This window comes from Aethalodelphis obliquidens, unplaced genomic scaffold (genome assembly GCF_003676395.1).
Source record: "Aethalodelphis obliquidens isolate GAN/ISIS:26980383/991018 unplaced genomic scaffold, ASM367639v1 scaffold26, whole genome shotgun sequence".
Taxonomy (NCBI): Eukaryota; Metazoa; Chordata; class Mammalia; order Artiodactyla; family Delphinidae; genus Aethalodelphis; species Aethalodelphis obliquidens.
This window is the reverse complement of record NW_020837970.1, coordinates 11241252-11264862: the sequence shown is the minus strand read 5'-3', so window position 1 is coordinate 11264862 and position 23611 is coordinate 11241252. Positions and strand designations below refer to the sequence as shown.

Here is a 23611-nt window from a genome sequence, read left to right as displayed (position 1 = left end):
TATTGTCAGAGCAGCAACTAGTTATACACGGCTGGGTTATGGGGTGTGAAGTGAAAGAAGAGTAATAGATGAGGCTATTAGATACGTTGGGAGCAGATTGTGAAGTGTTTGCTTGGTATTAAAGCATTTGGACTTTATCCTGTAGGCAGTGGAGTAGAATCCTCAAGGGTTTTACAACAGAAGAGTGACATTATCTGGTTTGTATTCTAGAAAGATAATTCCCAGTATAAGATTAGATCAGATAGTAAAGAGGTTGACATCGTGTGGATTTTTGTTCTAATTGTACTTGTCACATTGTGTCATGTTCCTCCATCTCTCTACCTCAAGATATGCTTGATGGTAGTAATTTGCTTTATTAATATTCTCATATTTATTCGTATTCTTAGTTCCTTTTACTGTGTATGGCATATAATGGGTACCCTAAGTAGTCCAGGTCAGAAGTGGCCAGGCCTGCCTTAGCTCTGAAAATGGCAGTGAGATGTAGAGGAAGGGATGAATTAGGGAGAAATTTCAGAAGGAGACCTTAGGCAGGATTTGGTTACCAGTTATTTTGCCAGCGTGGGAAGACCAAGTGAATGAGGAAACCTTTAATAGAGCTAAGAAACATGGGATTAGAGTAGGCGATGGGGAAGGCAAGTAAGTTAGACTTTGAGAATATATTGACTTTGAGGATTATGTAGCACATATGCAGAAATGTGACTCTGAGACTTAGAAAAATTAGACTTCAGCTGGGATTAAGAAATCATTACCATGTAGGTGTTAATGAGCATGCAATCATCAGCGATGATATGATGCTTGTGGACCTTGTGTGAGTGAGGAGAGAAAGAGGGTGCATTTAAAGGATGTTGGAAGAGGAAGAGCCTCAAGAGTAGAGAAGTCGAAAAGTCTAGACAAGAGTTTCTAGAGGGGTGGGGTGTTAAGCACAGCCTGTGCCCTAAGGCTAAACAGGAAGCTGATTATTATAGCCTTTGGTCTTTTACTTCTGTTTATATATTTCTGAGATGATTCCTTTTTTCCTTCCTTTTTGTTTTTCGTTTATTTTAATGAATACCTGTATTTTGTAACCAGGGGAAAAATAGCAATAAACATATCCTTTAAAGGAATGCTTTTAAAAAGAAAACATGGGGCTTCCCTGGTGGCGCAGTGGTTGAGAGTCCACCTGCCGATGCAGGGGACATGGGTTCGTGCCCTGGTCCAGGAAGATCCCACATGCCGCAGAGCAGCTAGGCCCATAAGCCATGGCCGCTGAGCCAGCATGTCCGGAGCCTGTGCTCCGCAACGAGAGAGGCCACGACAGTGAGAGGCCCACATAACGCAAAAAAAAAAAAAAAAAAAAAAAAAAAAAAAAAAAAAAAAAAAAAAAAGAAAACATGCTGTTGCCCAAAGTTTTTTAAAATTTTTTCTTAAAAGTATCTCCAAAGATAATTACTAATTTTGTTTAATTAATTTAATTTTCCAGAATAACAAATACGGATCAGGACATATTTTAGAAATGCAATCAAACTGTGCTGTAAACTTGCTTTTATCACTTAATACAGCATGAATTTCTATTGTTTCAGCTTAAATATAGATCATTTTTAATGTCTGTATGTAGAAATTTATTAGCTAGTCTTAATACACATATAAATTATTTCTGTTTTTTAATTATAAGTAATACTATCTGAACATCCTTGTAGATACTTGTAATAAATACATCCTTGTAGTAGTCTAAGCTTGGTTGATTATTTTCTTAGGATAAATCCTGGAAGTGTACTTTCTGTGTCAAAGATACATACATATTTGTGATTTTCTTACACATTGTCAATTTGCCCTCCAGAAAGATGGTTTTCCTTTACTTTCTGTGTGAGCCTGTGTGTGTGTGTGTGTGTGTGTGTGTGTGTGTTTCTCCTTCAAAAACCTTGAACATTATCGAGAATCTTTTCATCTATGCTAGTCTGATACGGGAAAATGGTATCTTGTTAAATGTGTATGTGTTCATGGGTGAAGTTAAACATCTTTACACATTTATTTATATTTCTTCTTTTAAGAGTTGCTTGTTTGTGGCCTTTGCATATTTTTCAATGGAAAGATTATTTCTGTGGCATCTTACCTATGTATATTGCCTCAATAGAAAGGGGAATTTTGAAGATTTGAGAAAGGAAGATTGATGAAGGATGATCGTGGATAAAAGGTAGGAGGACACAATGGAGTGGAAACAGATCTGCAGGTTGTTTTTTCTTTCTCACCGCTGTGGCCTCTCCCGCTGCAGAGCAGCAGGCTCCGGACGCTCAGGCTCAGCAGCCATGGCTCACGGGCGCAGCCACTCCGCGGCATGTGGGATCTTCCCGGACCGGGGCACGAACCCGTGTCCCCTGCATCAGCAGGCGAACTCTCAACCACTGTGCCACCAGGGAAGCCCTTTGTTTTTCCTTTTTTTTTTTTTTTAATTAAAGTTTTGAGTCTCCTGAATCAGGCCTGGAAAGAATCATGTAAACATTAAGATAAAAATGATTCTATTCCTCCAGAATTTAGAAAATATGTATCCCTAGTCTACAAATAACAGCTTTTTTTCCTTCTTAGTTGCAAGAATAAGTAGATAGGTGATTTCATATCCTAACAAGTATGTGCCTATGTTTATGGGAGACCATTTAGACTAAACAATCTTGCATATAAATTTTAATAATTTGTATACTGTCTTTGTGAAATAGTATCTTGTTAGAGAATGTTTTTACTTACACATAAGAAAATGGAGGCACAAAGAATTGACCTTTTTGTTCTATTCCATCTTTGGTATCTGGTGAAATATGTAAAAGTACATTAGAACAGAAGGATGTTTCTGACAAAGGTAAATTGTGTAAGGGTATCAGCTTGTCCTGTGACACATTCCTCCCTTGCTTCTAAAATAAGACACTTATTTCTATGACTAAAGTAGAGTGTACATGACAACTTCTCTGCATATTGTTCTTTCCATATCTGAATTACTTAAGTATCACTAATGAACTTAAATTGGGACTTACAACTTCAGCTCTTACCAGCCAGTTCTGTTTCTGGCAGTTGTGATAATTAACAGTTTACAGTTGCATATTATATAAAGCAATTGGTTTCATATTACATCCCACAAAGTCTTGGAGCCCTTGATTTCCTACTTCAAGAGAATGGGAAAGGAAAAGTGAGCAGGCAGGACTCTCTCTTACCTTTATATTGAGTTTTCAGCAAGATTTTGTTTAAAAGGTATGGGTCTGTTGTGTTAAAATTTTTTGAAAAGCATTCATCTGAAAGAATATAGGCTTAAGATAAAATAAGATTTAAAAGTGTTTCTTCTCTAGTAGAAAGTGAAAGCATTGTAAAATCAAATGTTTACTTTTTTATTAATAGTTTCATAGGAAATCTTAGCATTTTGAACAAATGAAACTCAATCTGTATCAGCCAAAAATCAAGCCAGTCAGCGAAACAAAAAAACTGATACAAAGTTGGCCCTCCATATCCACAGGTTCTTCACCTCTGGGTTCAAGCAACCAGGGGTGGAAAACACTCTGGGGAAAAATAGTCCCATAAAGTTCCAAAAAGCAAAACTTAAATTTGCCCTATTACAGGTGACTCTTCACATAGGATTTACATTGTATTTATAATTATTTACCTAGCATTTACACTGTACTAGGTGTTATAAATAATCTAGAGATCTAGATCTAGTATACAGAGGATGTTCCTAGGTTATATGCAAATAATACGCCATTTTGTAAAGGGACCTTGAGCGTCCGCAGCCACAGACTTTGGTATCCATGGGGGTCCTGGAACCAGTCCTCCACAGAGAGTAAGGGGCTACTGTATTGTGCTTTTATAACATTGTTAAAGTTTCCCTATACATTTGCAAATGTTGCGGGGGTCTGTGGATGGAACAAACTAAAAACAAGTTTTAGAAGTCGTGTCATTACTTTCTGCCTCAAGTGGTTAAAAGTAAGAGCCTGAGTCAGATTTCGTCTCCAAGTTTCATTTTTTTTCCTCCGTAAGAGGAGGGTAATAATAATATCTATCTTACAGATTTGTTGTAGAGATAAAATTTAGATAATGCATATAATCACCTAAGACAGTGATTGACAGATAGTGAGCACTTGGTTTGTATACATAATACAAAACATTGTTTAAATTTTTGTTTTATTTTTTTCCAACTTGTATGAAGAAAAATTTCAAAATTTTACAAAAAACTAAAATGGATAGGATGGTGAGGATCCATAATAACACCTAGATTTACCAATTGTTAATATTTTGTCCCATGTACTTTACCTCTTTGGAGATATGTATGTGTGTACATTTGTTTATGTGTTGTAGTAAGTTGTAAGACTGATAAAACATATTTTTCTCCCCCTCAGAAGGGGATACTTAGGTTCCTGCTTCATAGATATGTAACGAATTATATCATTTGTTTTCTGCAGTATGTTGTGGAGGGATTCAATTTAAATTATGATCCCAGAAATAATGTATTTTAACTTTCTTGGAAAACTACAAATGAATGTAAAGTTATTGTTCCTAATAGTATTGTAGTTTAAATTTCTTTTGGAATTGCATCCTGTTGGTTCTAACTCAAGCACAGTTTGCTGAGGTTAAACAGCTTTAACAGATGTTGAGGAAGAATTCTTTTTGTCAGTAGCATAATCCACCAAAAAATGGTAGGAGCAAATAGTTTTAACCACATTCGCTGATGCACAGACTGTGTCATGTTAATATGGTAACTTTAGAAGTATCACAGATATGATAACTTGCAGGATTATGCATTGACATCTTGGCTAGTTAATCAGGAGAAATTAACAGTAAAATTTTCAGGATTGCTAAACCAGTTCGGAATTGTTCAGCAGGAGTACAAAACTAGGACGATTAAGGATTTAATTATGAAGAGAGTTCAGACTCAATATTTCTGTGATGATCATGCATCCTAAGGAGAAAACTGTCTGAACTTATGGCCATACTTTTCCAGAAAATGGCAAAGCTCTTACCAAAGGAAATGGAGCCCATCTTCCAAAATGTTGACATCTATAGTCTGCTTTTTTCCCACCTATTTTACTTGTTCTGTCTTCTTCCTTTTGTCGTTTCATTGGGCTTTTGGAAAGGAATAGAGTGAAATGCCTACATTTTCTCTGCCATGTTAAACCAGATGTTTCTATGTATCATATATTTTTATTCAGCAAGGCATTTGTTTGACAGACTTTTGTGATAGTCTAGTAACACATTTAGAAATATGAGTTGGCTGAGAAGATAGTTGAGATTTGTAGTTGTTTTAACCACCTCACCAAAGAGAATCGGATCATTGTCATCACTGATGCTGAACAGTAGAGCTCTGTATTTTGATTCCATTCAGTTCAACCGTGAATTGGATGGAGATCTTTGAAGGACATAGTAATGAAATCCTCACATAATACAGTGCTTGAGGTGGGGCAGCTAATATAGTGACTGGTTAACAGAATCAAGATTCAACATTAAATTTTTTGAAAAAGCAGTGACTTGAACAAAAGACTTGACCATGATTCAAGAATCCTACTCTACAATTTCAAGTCTGACAACTAGATTGGCGACACTTATATGAAAAAGTTGGCTCTGAGTTTACTATGAGACAGGAATGGGATTTACCCCCAAAAAGCTCATGGTAACTTAGAATGATTTAATAGATAAGATCTTTCTTAAGTTTTGGACCTCTAAGGAACTTCGGCATTGTCTAGTCCAAACTTCATCATTTTAAAAATGAAAGAAATTAGAAATTAAACAACTTAGTCAAGGTAAAATAAACTAGCTTGCCACAGAGTTGGAACTAGAGCCCAGGTCTGGGACATCCCAGACAGATATTTCTATTATATACCATGTAGTTTCCCTACTTATTGGTTAAGTGTGCAGTTGAAATACTACGTGCTGGGGGAAAAAAAAGGTTTAAAAGGACATAAGAAGTAATTTTAAATTCCAAAGGTTATAATCATTTACATTCAGTATAATTATACCTATTACCAAGAAAAGAAATATAAAGTATAAAAGGATAGCCAATAATCTTTTCTCTAAGTATCACTATCTAGTTTCTATGTTGAACCAACTTTAATCTTCAGGGATTTTCTGGGAGGTAAGGAGGGAAAACATTGGCTAATTGATTAATAATTAATTTTTTATTATTTTTAATTTTGCAAAGTATAGATTTTAAATTTAGAGTAAAATCAAAGTGGAGGAGATTATAAACACTGTTCTTTATTCTACCCTTAGCTTTTTATTTGACTAAGGTAAGTGGGAAATGAGGGTAGAGATCTGAGCAGTCTGTTCTTGACTAGCTGTGGGCCATGATACAGATTTGGACTTTGTCTTGTAGGCAGTTAAAAAAACAAAACACAAAACAAACTTGGAAGGAATTGCATGTCATGTTTTCCACCCCTGTACCCCGCCCCTCCGCAGAGATCATAAATTAATTAGAACTTCTGATCTCACTGCCCCTTCCCACAAAAGGTATCATTTTTCTGTATTGTTAAAAAACACAGAGCAGTCTTGTTTTATCTAGTGGTGCTGATATTAAAGGATAATAGGGGAGTTCTCCAGTTTGTCTGGATGATAGAAAGCTGAAACAGTAAATGCCTTGTGATTTAAGTAATTCTAAGTGTTTCTTTGATTAAAGGGCTCTTGTAGGTAGTTTAGGCTAATGTCTGTACTGTGAAACTAAAAGTTAGCTTTTTTTTTTTGAGATTGTCATGTTCCTTTTTCTACTTCATGTTATAAACTACTTCAGAGATAGAGTAATCTAAATAATAATTAGATTGTTTGGTTTTGAGCACCTAGCCTATAGAGAAGTTAATGGTAATTCCAATTCATGAAGCTTGTTTTGTTTCTGTTTGTTTGGGTTTTGTTTTTGTAGACAGAATTGTAACATTACAGAAAATTAGAGCAGCTCTTTGTTTAGTTGTGTGTAAATGTATATATGTCTATATATACATGCATATACATATATATGTACTTTGGTATAAACGAAGTTGGCTGTGCTTTGAGATTCTGCCTTTTTTATTTACTAAATTCCTATATGTGACTTTCGTAATTATAAGTTTAATGGCTATTCTGTTTCTTCAAGTGGATTACCACAACCGTTACTATATAATTGGGCTTCGTTTTCTTCTAGCTTTTATTATTATTATAAGTAAATAACACAATAAACATGTTCATGAAGATAGGTTATTATTAGAACTATAACACATTATTCTCTCTAGCTTGCTAGATAAATTAGTTTTATATAGAGCAGAAAATTTACACATCAGTGTAATTTTACTCTAAAATACTCATATTTCAGAATAGACAAGGCTAAATGTAGCATTTTTTCACAAAAATTTATGTAGAATATAAATTAACATTAATGTAAATTAGAATTATAAATTACATTTGTTGAAATTTTTATCCATGTTATAGTAAAACTGTACATGGTATCATTTTTCTTAATAAGCTCCAGCTCTCTCCATCAAAGCTGAGGACTAGCAAACCAAAACAACAATAAAAATAAAAAATTTCTTAGCAGTCAAAATAGATATCTTAGGATCTGTGTACCCAGAAGTTCCTGTGCTTCAGACCTTCAGTCTTCTTCTTAAAGCCTTTGTGTTATTATTCTATATGCATTTCTAACAAGCTTATTAGTTTTCTTAATCTTCCATAGAGTACAAACACAGAAGGAAGAGGGAATTACATATATCAAGAAGTGATCACTGATAGACTGATAGCAAGGGAGGTAACAAAGTCACAGAGCAGAACAGTCTGGGCAGAATAGCCTTATATACTGGATTAACCCCTAAGGGTGTTTGCTCAAGTGGGGTAATATAATTATTACTCATCTTGGGTAGATTCATCAAGGAAAAAAAATCAGATATTCATGGAAACGTTTTTATTGAGTTGCAATTGACGTATAACATTATATTAGTTTCAGGTGTACACATAATGATTCATTATTTGTATATATTTCAAAATGATCACCACAGTAAGTCCAGTTAACATCCATCACCACACATATTTACAAAATTTATTTTTCTTGTGATGAGAACTTGTAAGATTTCCTCTCTTAGTAACTTTCAGATATTATTAACATTATTATTAATACAGTACAGTATTATTAACTTTAGTCATCATGCTGTACATAGCATCCCCTGTGACTTATTTATTTCATAACTTTAAGTTTGTAAAAAAATGTAATGCTTCATGAATTTGCATGTCATCCTTGCACGGGGGTGGGGGGCACACTAATCTCTATCAATTTTAGTAAATAGTATGCTGCTAGAGTGAACACCCGATATTCTCTTTATGAAACATGAAGCTTTAGAAACATTTCCATTGTAAATGATTTTACTTTTTAACTTTAATTGAAAGAGTGTCACTTCACTTTTCTGAAAAATTTATTTATATAAAAGAGTTCCCTACTTGAGGTTTAAGAGATACTAATATTTTTCTAATTAAAAGGCAGTATGGAAAAAAAAAAAAAAAGACAGTATGGGGAATTCCCTGGCGGTCCAGTGGTTAGGAGTCCACACTTCCACTCCCAGGGGCCAAGGTTCGATCCCTAATCAGGGAACTAAGATCCTGCAACTGCATGGCTTGGCCAAAAAAAAAAGAAAAGGCAGTATGCTTCTGAGAATGGATAATGAAAGAAGAGGTCTGAATCATTATTATACAAAAGTATCTATGTTTAATCCAAAAATGAAATTAAGGAAGCAGTTTCATTTACAATAGTATCAAAAGAGAATAAATTTAACAAAATGACTGTAAAATTTATACTCTGAAAACCACAAAACATTTTGGAAAGGAATTAAAGAAGACCTAGATAAATAACAAGGTCCTACTGTATAGCACAGGGAACTATATTCAATATCCTGTGATAAACCATAATGGAAAAGAATATAAAGAAAGAATATATATATATATGTGTGTGTGTGTGTATATATATATATATATATATATATATATATATATATAAAAAACTGAGTAACTTTGCTATACAGCAGAAATGAAACACAGCATTGTAAATTAAAAAAAAAAAAAAAGGAAGAAGAAGACCTAAATACCTGGAAAAACATTCACATTCAGGAATCAGACTTAATATTGTTAAGATGTAGTACTTCCCAAATTGATTTACAGATTCAACACAACCCCTGTTAGAATCCCAGCTGGCTTTTTTGCATAAATTGACAAGCTGATCCTAAAATTCATGTGGAGTTGCAAGGGACCCAGAAGAACCAAAACAATATTGAAAAAGAAGAACAAAGTTGGATGACTCTCACTTTTTGATTTTAAAGCTTACTACAAAGCAACAGTAATCAAGACACTGTGGTACTGGCATTAGAATAGACATATAGGTCAATGGAATAGAATTGAGAATCCAGATATGAATCTATGGTCCATTGCTTTTCTACTAGTGTGTCAAGACTATTCAGTGGGGAGAGGATAATTTTTTCAACAAATGGTGCTAGGAGAACTGGATGTTCACGTACAAAAGATTGAATTTGAACCTTTACCTCATACTATACAAAAGTTAACCCAAAATGTGTCGAAGAACTAAATGTAATAATAGCCCAAACTGTAAAGCTCTTAGAAGAAAAGATAAGGGTAAATCTTCAGGTCCTCAGATTTGGCAGTGGACTCTTAGATATGACACCAAAAGCACAAATAGCAAAAGAAAAAATAGATAAATTGGATTTCATCAAAATGAAATTTTTTGTGCTGCAAAGGACATCCTGAAAAAAAGTAAAACAACAATCCATATAATGGGAGAAAATATTTACAAATCATATCTAATAAGAGACTAGTATTTCAAGTATATGAAGAACTCTTAGACCTTAACAATAAAATGACAAATAACCCGATTTTACTTTTATTCTTTTTTTTTTTTTTGGCCGCACCGCATGGTATGCGGGATCTTAGCTCCCCATCCAGGGATTGACCCTGTGCCCCCTGCAGTGGAAGCAAGGATTCTTAACCGCTGAACCGCCAAGGAAATCCCCAAATAACCCGATTTTTAAATGGGCAAAGGATTTGAATAGAACTTTCTCCAGAGATGACATAGGAATGGCCATTAAGCACATGAAATGATGCTCAACATCAGTAGTCATTGGGGAAATGCAAATCAAAATCACAGTGAGATCCCACATTATACCTACTAGGGTGGCTGGAATCAAACAGATAATAAGTGTTGACTGGTGAGGATGTGCAGAAGTTACAGACCTCACATGCTGCTGAAGGGTATGTAAAATGGTACAGCCACTTTGGAAAACAATTTTGCAGCTCCTCAGAAAGTTAAACATAAGAGTTACCATTTCTTCCTGCAATTCCGCTCTTAGGCACATACCCAAGAGAAATGAAAACATTATTCACACAAAAACCTATACGTGAATGTTCATAGTGGTATTTTTCATAGCTAAAAGGTGGAAATAAACCAAATATCCACCACTTGATTAATAGATAAACAAAATGTGGTATTATTTGGCCATGAATGAACAAATGAATCCAGGAATAAAAATACATGCTATTGATGAACATTATGCTAAATGAGAGAAGCCAGTTAAAAAAGACCACATATTATGTGATTCCATTTGTATGAAACATCCGTAATAGATGAATCTATTGACTCACAGAAACTATTGAGACAGAAAGTAGATTCATGGTTGCTTAAGGACTGGTGTTTAGAGGTGAGAGAGGGACAGGACGACTGATGGGTGGGTAATAGCTAAAGAGTATGGGGTTTATTTTATTTTGGGGGGGGTTTGAGGTGATAGAAATATTCTAAAATTGATGTGACAGTTGCATGATTCTGAGAACATACTAAAACCCAGTGAATTGTACACTTTAAATGGGTAAATTGTATGCTATGTGAATTACATCTCAAAAGCCGTTACCAAAAAATGTACATAGGCTTAGTCAAAATTAATATGCAGACTTACAAATATGATTATGTAACTTCATGTTAGAATTAAGTAGTGTAATCACTTAGTATAGGTTGAAATGATTTTTCCCTCTTGTGAAACTATATTTAGAATTAAACTAGGGAAAGTTTCAAATCTCATCACATTTTGAACATTTTAAAATTTTTTAATAAATTATTGATTAGAGATAAAACTGTTATTTCATTAGTGGTCAGTCTCAAGTTATACTTTGTAAATCATGATTTTGTATTATTATACATATCTGTTTCACTGCTTCGTAATCACTTTAATAACCAAGAGAGATTTTTTTTTCCTGCAAGGTTTTTAAGGTAATCTAAAGAAATGCAGTTTTCAATACAGATAGTGCTGCTTTGATGTTTATTCTTATTACCCACATGGAAAGATTTTTTGACTTTAAATGAGAATCTGATTGTTGTAGGTTAAGAACTTTTCAGTTCCAGCCCCTAAAGCAGCAAAAGTTTTACTAAAAAATACTACATTGCCTAAATTCTACAAATTAGAGTTTAGCAAGTCCATTGAATTAAGCTTTCAGTTACTTATACTTTATTTGGAATTAAGTTAGTTTCTTCTTCTTCTTCTCAAGTACAAACCCATTTATTGTTATATCTTGATGTGGTCTCTCCAAAGACCATGTTCTCCCATTACAAATTGCGAGTGACCCTGCTCAAAATGACAGTAGTTATTATGACTGACCAGGTAGGTCTTGCAATTTCTTATTTTCCTAGAAATGGCATTTGTGGGTCTGAAAGGGATGCCCAAATTCATTTTTTTAACAACACAACATTTACCATCTTGACCATTTTTAAGTGTACAGTTTAGTGGGTTTAGTATATTCATATTGTTGTGAAACAGATCTCCAGAACTTTTTTTCAATCTTCCCCAACTGAAACTCTATACCCATTAAACAAAATCCCCTTTTCCCTCTCCCTACAGCCCCTGGTAACCACCATTCTACTTTCTGTTCTATGAATTTGACTACTTTAGATGCCTCATTGAAGTGGAATTATATAGTATTTGCCTTTTGGTGACTGGCTTATTTCTTTAGCGTAATGTCTTCAGGGTTCACCAACATTGTAGCACATGACAGAATTTCTTTTTAAGGCTGAATAATATTCTGTTGTATGTATATACCACACTTTTTTTATCCATCCATTCTCCATTCATCCATTGATGAACATTTGGGTTGCTTCCACCTCTTGGCTATTGTGAGTGAAATTAAGTTGGTAGCTTCTTAATGTTTAGCTTAAGATATTAAAGTTTTGTTGTGGAGGAAGAAACAGCAGTTCCAAAATAAGACTAAAAAATGAGGAAAGGTAATCCTGAATAGGGTGACTACCTTTTTGCCCTGGTTGTCCTTGGTGGCCAGTGAGAGTAGTTTATGATATCAGCTCAACTTACACTTCCCAAAGACTTCTTTCTGAGGAGGACTGTCTTTTATGGCCCAATATTCTACTAGATGGAATGCAAAGTGGATTTGACAATTTTGTTGTCCTTCCTCAAAAAGAAAAGACTTGGACACACTGAGACCTTTATTTATATTTTTATTACTAACAACATGGTCCTCGGACGTAGGAAGCCTTGTGCTTTCTTATTGTGGATCACTTCATTGGAGTCAGGTCACTTCTTCGTGCATTGTATGGATATACCACATTTTGTTTTATCTATTTATCAGATGATGGACATTTTAGTTATTTCTACATGTGAATACTCTATGACCCAGGGTATGTGCCCAGGAAAATGCATATCTATGTGCACCAAAAAATTGTGTTCGAGAATGTTCAAACCGAACATCTAAGTCATTACGCAAACTAATAAACATGAACTACCCCCCTAATTTTTTTTTTTAAAAAAGGAAAAGAATGAGCTATTAATACATGCAACAAAATGGATGAACCTCAGACATAATGTTGGGCAAAAGAAGCCAGACACAAAAGAGTGGTTACTGTATATTTCCATTAACAGATGTTCAAAATAGGCAAAACTAATTTCTTGCAATTAAACAGAACAGGTAACTTCAGGTAGTGGTAAATGAGGATTACTGATTTGGAAGAGGCACAAGAAAGTCTATTGGAGAGCTGAAAATGTTCTCTCCCTGGATGGTTACATAGGTATATGTATGGATATGTAAAAGTTCACTGAATTATACATTTTACATGTGTGCACTTTACTTCATGTTAATTATGCCTCAATTAAAAAGAAGAATAAATGTAAAAAAAATTTAGGGGATATCATTTGCGCAAGAGGATTAAAATTTGGTTTTAGATGTTAACAGTATGTGTTAGTGGCCCTCACACAGCTTTCCACTGTTCCTCAGGAGGAGCTACTTCACAATCACTGGCTCTAAACAAAGCTGAAAAATTATATGCCAGACTCCAGGAAATTGTCCAAATAATTAACAGTAAGTTAGCATTGCTTTTAATGTAAGTACCTTCATTACAATGAGAAAGAAATGGACATAAGTGCATCACTGGGATTTGTGAAGTTTTCAGGTACTGTGGCTTCCCTAATTTGTACATTAGTTGAATGCCTAATTTTAAACGTGCATACTTTTCTACTCCTGCAACTTCATTAATATATTTCTTTCCTCTTAAAACTTGCATTATCATTTAGAATGGAGGTCATATTCTTCTTGGCAGGAAAATATTAATGAAATATTGGACCATTTTGGCCTGATGATCAGGTTCAAGTCATTGGCAATCCATAGTTTTAGTTCTTCTAGAATCAATTGTTTTACCTTTAACTGTGTTCATAATTGTGCTTTTTTCACTTTCAACCCTTTTGCTTTTTCAAAGGACCATTTGGACTTTTCTTCCTGAATGGCTGAAATGTCGACTAGGTACTATAACTTTTTCAGTATCCGCAGATCTCCATTTGGTCTTTTAATTTTTCACATTTATGTGGCAGGTCTTCAAATAGCAAGTAATCTATCTGCTCTAAAGAATACTTCAAATCTATTAAAGATCTGTTATGAAATATTTACTGATGAAATAACATAACATCTGGGATTTGTTTCAAAATCATTTTGTTATTGAAATTGGGTGAGGTTATATCGGGGAATCATTGTATAAGTGAGATTTTGCATAATAAAATTTTTAAAAACTAAAGTACTTCGTTATTTTTCTGCTGTAGAGTATCATGCTTTCTGGAGTGATTCATTCCAGCTTTTTTTTTTTTTCCCCCTCACCACTATAATGTAGAAAGTTTTACACACTTGCTTAAAGCATTGCCTCTGTAAGTACTTCATAGGTCACCCTCTTGAAATGGAGTACAGGTCCTTCTTTGGCCTCATTTATCAATGACATCATCCACCCTCTTCTACCTCACTCTGATCAGTCTCACTCCAGACTTTCAGCTGAAAATGAGGATTTTTCTAACAGATTATTCAGAATAGACTATTATGTTTAACAGTTTAGGAAAGTCATAGTAACTAGTTGTCTGACCTAAGCTTTTCATCTCAAAATGAAATAATTGAAATTGCTTTTCAGAAGGTTTTTATTAATGGCTTTTATTTTTTTCACCATGACTCACACTAAAAAAATACATACTATATTGTGATCCATTATATACAGAATTTAATATTGTGTATGTCTGAAGCAAAAGTGTTATGAAATAATACACCTTACTAAGTGTGATGTACTCTTTTAAATTTTATACTACTTTTCTTTAAAAAATGTATTGGTCAGGACCCACAGTATTTATTTCACACTCCACTAATCGATCATGTTCTGCAGTTTAGAAAACATTTTAACATTGTCTAAAACAGATATGTCTTACATATTAATAGTAAACATGCTCTATACCATTACCAGTGGTGTTAAGGAAGATTTAATAAGATTTTTTATAATAAACTACTTACTGGTATTGATAAGTAATCCCTTCAAAAAACTTCGCACAAGAAACAATTATCATTGCTGTTAACTACTAACCATTTGGGAAATCTTTCTGCATAGTGTACTAATAAACTAGTAGAATTAAGTTAGTAAAAATTAAAAAACCCTCTGGCTTCTTTCTTTAAAGTTGTAGTGTTTATTATCTTCTTACCCTTGATCATGCTGCCTACTTAAAGAGATGCTATCTGGGTGGTAAAGGCAGTAGGCCAGCCTCTTTGCCTTAAATAGACATGGTAAACAATCTGAGTTACATAGAAGTGGTTTCTTGGTTTTTGTTTGATTTTTTTTTGAATTTTATTTTCTTTATTTTTTTATACAGCAGGTTCTTATTAGTTATCCATTTTATACATATTAGTGTATACATGTCAATCCCAATCTCCCACTTCATCCCACCACCACCACCACCCCTACCTCCGCTTTCTCCCCCTTGGTGTCCATATGTTTGTTCTCTTCATCTGTGTCTCAATTTCTGACCTACAAACTGGTTCATCTGTACCATTTTTCTAGTTCCACATATACACATTAATATACGATATTTGTTTTTCTCTTTCTGACTTACTTCACTCTGTATGACAGTCTCTAGATTCATCCACATCTCTACAAATGACCCAATTTCATTCCTTTTTATGGCTGAGTAATATTCCATTGTATATACGTACCACATCTTCTTTATCCATTCGTCTGTCGATGGGCATTTAGGTTGCTTACATGTCCTGGCTATTGTAAATAGTGCTACAGTGAACATTGGGGTGCATGTGTCTTTTTGAATTATGGTTTTCTCTGGGTATATGCCCAGTAGTGGGATTGCTGGGTCATATGGTAATTCTATTTTTAGTTTTTTAAGGAACCTCCATACTGTTCTCCATAGTGGCTGTATCAATTTACATTCCCACCAACAGTGCAAGAGGGTTCCCTTTTCTCCACACCCTCTCCAATATTTGTTGTTTGTAGATTTTCTGATGATGCCCATTCTAACTGGTATGAGGTGATACCTCATTGTACTTTTGATTTGCATTTCTGTAATAATTAGTGATGTTGAGCAGCTTTTCATGTGCTTCTTGGCCATCTGTATGTCTTCCTTGGAGAAATGTCTGTTTAGGTCGTCTGCCCATTTTTGGATTGGGTTGTTTGGTTTTTTAATATTGAGCTGCATGAGCTGTTTATATATTTTGGAGATTAATCCTTTGTCCGTTGATTCATTTGCAAATATTTTCTCCCATTCTGAGGGTTGCCGCTCGTCTTGTTTATGTTTCCTTTGCTGTGCAAAAAGCTTTTAAGTTTCAGTAGGTCCCATTTGTTTATTTTTGTTTTTATTTCCATTACTCTAGGAGGTGGATGAAAAAAGATCTTGCTGTGATTTGTGTCAAAGAGTGTTCTGCCTATGTTTTCCTCTAAGAGTTTTATAATGTCCAGTGTTACATTTAGGTCTCTAATCCATTTTGAGTTTATTTTTATGTATAGTATTAGGGGGTGTTTTAATTTCATTTTTTACTTGTAGCCGTCCAGTTTTCCCAGCACCACTTACTGAAGAGACTGTCTTTTCTCCGTTGTATATCCTTGCCTCCTTTGTCATAGATTAATTGACCGTAGGTGTGTGGGTTTATCTCTGGGCTTTCTATCCTGTTCCACTGATCTGTATTTATGTTTTTGTGCCAGTACCATATTGTCTTGATTACTGTAGGTCTGTGGTATAGTCTGAAGTCAGGGAGTCTGATTCCTCCAGCTCCATTTTTTTCCCTCAAGACTGCTTTGGCTGTTCGGGGTCTTTTGTGTTTCCATACAAATTGTGAAATTTTTTGTTCTAGTTCTGTGAAAAATGCCATTGGTAGTTTGATAGGGATTGCATTGAAGCTGTAGATTGCTTTGGGTAGTAGAGTCATTTTCACAGTATTGATTCTTCCAATCCAAGAACATGGTATATCTCTCCATCTGTTGGTATCATCTTTAATTTCTTTCATCAGTGTCTTACAGTTTTCTGTATACAGTTCTTTTGTCTCCCTAGGTAGGTTTATTCCTAGGTATTTTATTCTTTTTGTTGCAGTGGTAAATGGGAGTGTTTCCGTAATTTCTCTTTCAGATTTTTCATCATTAGTGTATAGGAATGCCAGAGATTTCTGTGCATTAATGTTATATCCAGCAACTCTACCAAGTTCACTGATTAGTTCTAGTAGTTTTCTGGTGGCATCTTTACGATTCTGTATATATAGTATCATGTTATCTGCAAACAGTGACAGTTTTACTTCTTCTTTTCCAATTTGCATTCCTTTTTATTTCTATTTTCTTCTCTGATTGCTGTGGCTAAGACTTTCAAAACTATGTTGAATAATAGTGGTGAGAGTGGACATCCCTGCCTTGTTCCTGATCTTAGAGGAAATGCTTTCAGTTTTTTACCATTGAGAATGATGTTTGCTGTGGGTTTGTCGTATATGGCCTTTATTATTTTGAGGTATGTTCCCTCTATGCCCACTTTCTGGAGAGTTTTTATCATAAATGGGTGTTGAATTTGTCAAAAGCTTTTTCTGCATCTATAGAGATTATCATATGGTTTTTATCCTTCAATTTGTTAATATGGTGTATCACATTGATTGATTTGCATATATTGAAGAATCCTTGCAGCCCTGGGATAAATCCCACTTGATCATGGTGTATGATCCTTTTAATGTGTTGTTGGATTCTGTTTGCTAGTATTTTGTTGAGGATTTTTTCATCTATATTCATCAGTGATATTCGTCTGTAATTTTCTTTTTTTGTAGTATCTTTGTCTGGTTTTGGTATCAGGGTGATGGTGGCCTCATAGAATGAGTTTGGGAGTGTTCCTTCCTCTGCAATATTTTGGAAGAGTTTGAGAAGGATGGGTGTTAGCTCTTGTCTAAATGTTTGATAGAATTCACCTGTGAAGCCATTTGGTCCTGGACTTTTGCTTTTTGGAAGATTATTAATCGCAGTATCAATTTCATTACTTGTGATTGGTCTGTTCATATTTTCCATTTTTTCCTGGTTCAGTCTTGGAAGGTTATACCTGTCTATGAGTTTGTCCATTTCTTCCAGCTTGTCCATTTTATTGGCATAGAGTTGCTTGTAGTAGTCTCTTAGGATGCTTTGTATTTCTGTGGTGTCTGTTGTAACTTCTCCTTTTTCATTTCTAATTTTGTTGATTTGAGTCCTCTTCCTCTTTTTCTTGATGAGCCTGGCTAAAGGTTTATCAATTTTGTTTATCTTCTGAAAGAACCAGCTTTTAGTTTTATTGACCTTTGCTATTGTTTTCTTTGTTTCTATTTCATTTATTTCTGCTCTGAACTTTATGATTTCTTTCCTTTTACTAACTTTGGGTTTTGTTTGTTCTTCTTTCTCTAGTTCCTTTAGGTGTAAGGTTCCTAAGGTTAGATTGTTTATTTGAGATTTTTCTTGTTTCTTGAGGTAGGCTTGTATTGCTATAAACTTCCCCTTAGAACTGATTTTGCTGCATCCTATAGGTTTTGGATCGTCGTGTTTTCATTGTCATGTGTCTCTAGGTATTTTTTGAGTTCATCTTTGATTTCTTCAGTGATCTCTTGGTTATTTAGTAATGTAGTTTTTAGCCTTCATGTGTTTGTGTTTTTTACGTTATTTTCCCTGTAATTGATTTCTAATCTCATAGCATTGTGGTCAGAAAAGATGCTTGATATGATTTCAATTTTCTTAATTTGACTGAGGCTTGATTTGTGACCCAAGATGTGATCTATCCTGGAGAATGTTCTGTGCGCACTTGAGAAGAACGTGTACTCTGCTCTTTTTGGATGGAGTGTCCTATAAATATCAATTAAATCTATCTGGTCTCTCATGTTATTTAAAGCTTGTGTTTCCGTATTAATATTCTGTTTGGATGATCTGTCCATTGGTGTGAGGTGTTAAAGTCCCCCACTATTATTGTGTTACTATCGATTTCCTCTTTTATAGCTGTTAGCAGTTGCCTTATGTACAGAGATGCTCCTATTTTGGGTGCATATATATTTATAATTGTTATATCTCCTTGTTGAACTGATCCCTTGATCATTATGTAGTGTCCTTCCTTGTCTTTTGTAACATTCTTTATTTTATAGTATTTTATCTGATATGAGTATTGCTACTCCAGCTTTCTTTTGATTTCCATTTGTGTGGAATATCTTTTTCCATGCCCTCACTTTCAGTCTGTATGTGTCCCTAGGTCTGAAGTGGGTCTCTTGTAGACAGCATATATATGGGTCTTGTTTTTGTATCCATTCAGCAAGCCTGTGTCTTTTGGTTGGAGCATTTAATCCATTCATGTTTTGGGTAATTATTGACATGTATGTTCCTAGTATCATTTTCTTAATTGTTTTGGGTTTGTTTTTGTAGGTCCTTTTCTTCTCTTGTGTTTCCCACTTAGAGAAGTTCCTTTAGCATTTGTTGTAGAGCTGGTTTGGTGGTGCTGAATTCTCTTAGCTTTTGCTTGTCTGTAAAGCTTTTGATTTCTCCATCAAATCTGAATGAGATCCTTGCTGGGTAGAGTAATCTTGGTTGTAGGTTCTTCCCTTTCATCACTTTAAATATGTCATGCCACTCCCTTCTGGCTTGTAGAGTTTCTGCTGAGAAATCAGCTGGTAACCTTATGGAAGTTCTCTTGTATGTTATTTGTCATTTTTCCCTTGTTGCTTTCAATAATTTTTCTTTGTCTTTAACTTTTGCCAATTTGATTACTATGTGTCTCGGCATGTTTCTCCTTGGGTTTATCCTGTATGAGACTCTCTGTGCTTCCTGGACTTGGATGGCTATTTCCTTTCCCATGTTACGGAAGTTTTCGACTATAATCTCTTCTAATATTTTCTTGGGTCCTTTCTCTCTCTCTTCTCCTTCTGGGACCCGTATAATGCGAATGTTGTTGTGTTTAATGTTGTCCCAGAGGTCTCTTAGGCTGTCTTCATTTCTTTTCATTCTTTTTTCTTTATTCTGTTCTGCAGCAGTGAATTCCACCATTCTGTCTTCAGGTCACTTATCCGTTCTTCTACCTCAGTTATTCTGCTATTGATTCCTTCTAGTGTATTTTTCATTTCAGTTATTGTATTGTTCATCTCTGTTTGTTAATTCTTCTAGGTCTTTGTTAAACATTTCTTGCATCTTCTCGATCTTTGCCTCCATTCTTTTTCCAAGGCCCTGGATCATCTTCATTATCATTATTCTGAATTCTGTTTCTAGAAGGTTGCCTATCTCCATTTCATTTAGTTGTTTTTCTGGGGTTTTATCTTGCTCCTTCGTCTGACACAAAGTCCTCTGCCTTTTCATCTTGTGTAACTTTCTGTGAATGGGGTTTTCCTTCCACAGGCTGCAGAATTGTAGTTCTTCTTGCTTCTGCTGTCTGCCCTCTGGTGGATGAGGCTATCTGTGAGGCTTGTGCAAGTTTCCTGATGGGAGGGAGTGGTGGTGTGTAGAGCCCGCTGTTGCTCTTTTGGGCAGAGCTCAGTAAAACTTTAATCCGCTTGTCTGCTAATGGATGGGGCTGGGTTCCCTCCTTGTTGGTTGTTTGGCCTGAGGCGACCCAACACTGGAGCCTCCCTGGGCTCTTTGGTGGGGCTAATGGTGGGCTCTGGGAGGGCTCACGCCAAGGAGTACTTCCTAGAACTTCTGCTGCCAATGTCCTTGTCCTTGTGGTGAGGCACAGCTGCCCCCCCCCCCGCCTCTGCAGGAGACCCTCCAACACTAGCAGGTAGGTCTGGGTCAGTCTCCTATGGGGTCACTGCTCCTTCCCCTGGGTCCCAACGCTCACACTACTTTGTGTGTGCCCTCCAGGAGTGGAGCCTCTGTTTCCCCCAGTCCTATCGAAGTCCTGTAATCAAATCCTGCTAGCCTTCAATGTGTGATTCTCTAGGAATTCCTCCTCCCGTTGTCAGTCAGACCCCCAGGTTGGGAAGCCTGTCGTGGGGCTCAGAACCTTCACTCCAGTGGGTGAACTTCTGTGGTATAAGTGTTCTCCAGTTTGTGAGTCACCCACCCACCAGTTATGGGATTTGATTTTATTGTGATTACGCCCCTCCTACCGTCTCACTGTGGCTTTGTCTTTGGATGTGGGATATCTTTTTTGGTGAGTTCCAGTGTCTTCCTGTCAATGATTGTTTAGCAGTTAGTTATGATTCCAGTGATCTCACAAGAGGGAGTGAGAGCACGTCCTTCTGCTCCGCCATCTTGAACCATAGATGGGTTTCTTGTTTTAACTACTAATTGCCTCATATTCATTTGGCTGGATTTTTTTTTTTTTCTGACAAGTTCTAGGTAGTAATTTATAAATGTACTACTTTCACTTTACGGCAAGAAATCTGACAGCTGGAGATCTAACTAAACTGGGAACCGAGGCTTGTATGTTCCTTTATCAGCGTGACTCTGAGAACTGACACCTGCTGGTTCTTTGAAATAGTGCTTTGTCTGATGAAGCTTACCATAAATGTTGTCTCTGTAGGCGATTTACTGAAACAGCAAGTCTTCATGCAGTGGATTTTATGGGTAGCTTCACATCTAAGACTGCTGCTTCAAAAGGGCTGAGTTTGGATGTAAAGCTCCCAAAACTACTATGTAATGCAGTTTCTTTTACATTAACGATAAAAGAACCCATGGCCAGGAAGTGACCTTGGGAAGCATTGTGGATTTTGTGCAGCAACTAAAAGCTTTGAGTGCTTGGGATTATGCCACCTCATCAATGGTATATTTCTGTTCAGTAAACTGCCTTTCTCACATTTATTGATATATCATTCATATGTATATATAATTTTTTGTATGATGAAGCAGTCATTCATTTTAAATGGGCAGGATTGTAACCCTCTATTTTGTAATTAAATTCTTCCAGAGCAAAATTTTTGTGTATCACTGAGAATAGTGGCTTAGTGTTTGTCTAGCCTTCCACTTGGCTGTGTTTTGTATTGACCTCTTAGTCTTTTTTTTTTTTTTTGGCCACACCGCATGGCTTGTGGGATCTTAGTTCCCTGACCAGGGATTCAACCCAGGCCACGACAGTGAAAGCATGGAGTCCTAACCACTGGACTGCCAGGGAATTCCCCTGACCTCTTCAGTCTTAATGATGCCCCCTGGCAAAGGAATTCATTTGAATGATGCATAGCTCAGGAGAATTATCTAGTCACCTCCAGGGCCTCTTAGAAATAAGGATAATTGCTTTTTAAGAGGGTGAGGTATTCAGCTTGTTTTGAAATAAGCAGAGAAAGTAAGCAAACAAAAGCAAGCTAGCATTTTGCAATGTATTAGCTATCATGTTTGGTGTTACATAAGCTGTGTCATTGTGCTTCTGTGTCTATATTCTTTTATACAGGTACAAAAATTGAAGCTGAGAGGCATTTCATAATTTCTCTGCTGCTTTTAGGTTCAGTGAGAACTTGGAGGAAGGCATCATGGTAGAGTGAAACGATCATTGCCTACTCTCCTGGTTTTCTTTCTGTTCTCCTCTAATTAAAAGCATCAACTTTAACCCTTCTATTTTCCTTTTCCCTCATGTTTATATGTAATCCAAAGGTTGTTAGTTTTTTCTTCTAAATGCCTTGACTATAAATCCTATTTTTTAAAGTTATCTTCAAGGAATTATTGCATCGTACCTGCCGTGATAATAGAAGTCATAAAAATTAGATTTATCTAGGACATTGCAGTTTACAAAGTACTTTCACATATTCTAACTCGTGTAATCATCATAACCACACTGTGTGGTAGATGTTATTCTTTAAATGTTCTACTATAAAAACTTCCTATTCATTTTCTTCATAGGTATTCTTGTCTCTTTTATTGTATACATTGGGACCAGATTAATATTTTTAAAATACAACTTTCACGACTATACGTTTCCTCTTAGCACAAATATCTTTGGTGATTTCACAAGTTGAATAATGAAGTCAAAACTCCTATATTCACACTTAGAATTATCCATATCTGATTCTAAACTAAATTTTTTTTTAATTGCCCTAAAACTTTCTCAGAAGAACCTTCTCTGTATATCAAGTCAATTTGGTTCACTTCCGCAAGCATCTGTTACCTACTATATATCAGATACCATGTTGGTCGATAGGGATAAACAGATGAGTGGAACATTCTTGTCCTTAGGAAATTTACTGCCTAGTGGAGGTAAAAAGATGCATGAATAACTAATTATAATATATGTGTAAGTTGATGAAACTGAGTGCTGCCTCAGTTTTATTTTATTTTTTAAAATTTATTTATTATTTTTGACTGTATTGGGTCTTTGTTGCTGCGCGTGAGCTTTCTCTAGTTGCAGTGAGTGGGGGCACCTCTTCGTTGTGGTGCGCGGGCTTCTCAGTAGTTGTGACACGTGGGCTCAGTAGTTGTGGCTTGCGGGCTCTAGAGCGCAGGCTCAGTAGTTGTGGCACATGGGCTAAGTTGCTCTGTGGCATGTGGGATCTTCCTGGCCCAGGGCTCAAACCTGTGTCCCCTGCATTGGCAGGTGGATTCTTAACCACTGCACCACCAGGGGAAGTCACTGCCTCAGTTTTATAATGTATGTTTAGAAAAGGAATTTTTTTTTAAGGCATAAAACTCACCAGGAACCAAAAAGAGAGAGAGAGAGAGAGAGAGAAGATAAAAACAGGTGAGAAATTTTAACAAAATTCTGGAAGCTGGAAAGCAGTTAAGTGATAACTAATTTAGCAGTCCAGAGAAAGCTGAATGATTTAATGGGTAGGCCAGTTTGTAACATAGAATACACCAGATATCAATAAGTTCAAGAATTGGAGACAGTAGGAATTTCAAAAAGTTGGGATGCAGAAGGTGCTAAAAACAGGAAGAGTAGTTGCAAGTATATACATATATATATAT

General features: G+C 35.6%; 1 protein-coding gene across 12 annotated transcripts in view; it reads left to right on the top strand.

Moving 5' to 3' along the window:
• CSNK1G1 (casein kinase 1 gamma 1) overlaps positions 1–23611 on the top strand; it is a 153680-nt gene that overhangs the window by 50375 nt on the left and 79694 nt on the right. For 2 of the 12 annotated variants that reach the window (XM_027123289.1, XM_027123286.1), the window contains exon 2: positions 2111–2170. The exons of the other annotated variants lie outside the window; for them this stretch is intronic. The gene's annotated coding sequence lies outside the window, so the exon portion shown is untranslated. The remainder of the gene's footprint in view (positions 1–2110; positions 2171–23611) is intronic. 12 annotated transcript variants of the gene reach the window in all.